The 1633-nt window shown below is 60.3% G+C and overlaps 1 protein-coding gene across 1 annotated transcript in view; it reads right to left on the reverse strand.

The window, feature by feature from the left end:
- The window catches only part of IFNGR2 (interferon gamma receptor 2 (interferon gamma transducer 1)), a gene marked incomplete at its 5' end in the record, with an annotated part of 18711 nt that overhangs the window by 5122 nt on the left and 11956 nt on the right, over positions 1-1633 (reverse strand). The window lies entirely within an intron of this gene.

Consider the following 1633-nt stretch of genomic DNA (forward strand, 5'->3'; position numbering starts at 1 on the left):
GGGACAAGTGCAAGGGCAGGACGGCAGCCACACTGCGGCGAGAGGCACGCTCTCCCGGAGGAGAAACGGGGTCAGGGCGCCCGGCTCCCGCACCACCTCTCCCGCCGGCTCTTCCAGGCCTTCGGGATCCCAGGGCCAGACCCTGACCGCGGGTCTGGGAAACGACGCCCTTCCGCTTCCCCGAGGGCCCCGAGCCTGTTCTTGGTGGGGTTTGCCTCCCCGGTGATGTCAGGCGCACCACAGAGCCAGGACGAGGGCAAGTGTGAATGGCGTGGGAGAAAAGCTGCGCGCGAGCAGGCCCAAGGCCGCGGGCGCCCTGCACTGGGCCGGGAGCTGCTGCCCCCCAACAGGCCCGAGGCCGGTGATCGCCCCTCACTGCGGCCGGGAGCTGCTGCCCCGGGCAGCCCGAACCTCTGGCTCCTCTCTGTGTAGGAGGTCCGTAGGAAGGTGAAATGAGATGACGCATCTAAGACGCCCACCCGTGCCAGAAGCGAGGAAAGCTCTTAATCCACCCAGCTCTTACTGTAAGATTACGGTAACGTTGAAACTAGGAAACCGTGACGTTCCCAGACAAGGAACCTCATTACATACACGTGGCAGCCAGGCCCCGGGGTGAGATGACAGAGCTGTCCTTCTCCGCCTGCACCGCCCAGCAGGGACCAGGCCCTCTGGTCCGACCGCTCTGTCCACAGAATCCCTGCCCCACCCCTTGTCACGTGAGCTTCTGATGGGTCCACAGATGTCCCGTTGTCCAGTGGGTCCCGCCTGCTCACTCCTACTGCCCCTCCTCCCCAGGCCGCTCTTGCTGGGGTCCAACCCCAGCAGGTCCAGGGGTCCCCAAAGGTGTGGATGGAGTCAGTGAAGAGGGAAAGACTCAGAGGCAGTGTTCAGTTGATCAGCATGGTTGGGTTCTCTTGCCTGGTTCTATTGCCAGGTTATGTAGGTTCTGTATCCAGGTTCTGTCTCTAGGTTCTTGAGCCAGGTTCTCTCGCTAGGTTCTGTCTCTAGGTTCTGTTGCCAGTTGGGGTTTTATTCCCTCCCTAACTTCAGGGGAAAATCCCTACCTGGGGAAACAACCTTTCTCGGAGAGGTGACCTTGGTTAAAACACATAGCGCCAAGAAGGTGAGCAAACATTAAGAACAGTATGCCATATACGCCAGGTTCCTTGAAACAGCAAGGATGGACCGGCTCCCGGCACGCTCTCTCCTCCCAGCGGACTCCTCTCCTACTCACAGGAGCCTCTCCGCAAACCATTCAAACCAGAGGAACTTAAACAGTTAAACGTGGGGCTGGCGTGGTGGACTCCCTGTAGAGACTGACCCACTAGAACCTTCTCCAAACTCCAGAGCGTGGCAGAGGCGCCACAAGCCCTGTGCCGGCAAAGCCTGGGCCCCGGGGACGGGATTGGTGGGACAGAGGGACCCCCAGTGGAGTGCGGAAGGGAGCCCCCAAGTGAGGGGAGAACAGGCCTGCAGGGGGCGGAGCAGAGCCGGCTCTGGTCTCAGGCTAAGGAGCCCGGGGCAGCCGGTCCTCGTCCATTTTCTTTTCTAATCCTCACCTGACGATATTTTCCCACTGATTTTCAGAGAAAGTGGAAGAGAGAGGGGAGAGAAACATCAGGGTGAGAAAGAC

Source organism: Myotis davidii, unplaced genomic scaffold (assembly GCF_000327345.1).
Source record: "Myotis davidii unplaced genomic scaffold, ASM32734v1 scaffold170, whole genome shotgun sequence".
In the NCBI taxonomy this organism is placed as follows: Eukaryota; Metazoa; Chordata; class Mammalia; order Chiroptera; family Vespertilionidae; genus Myotis; species Myotis davidii.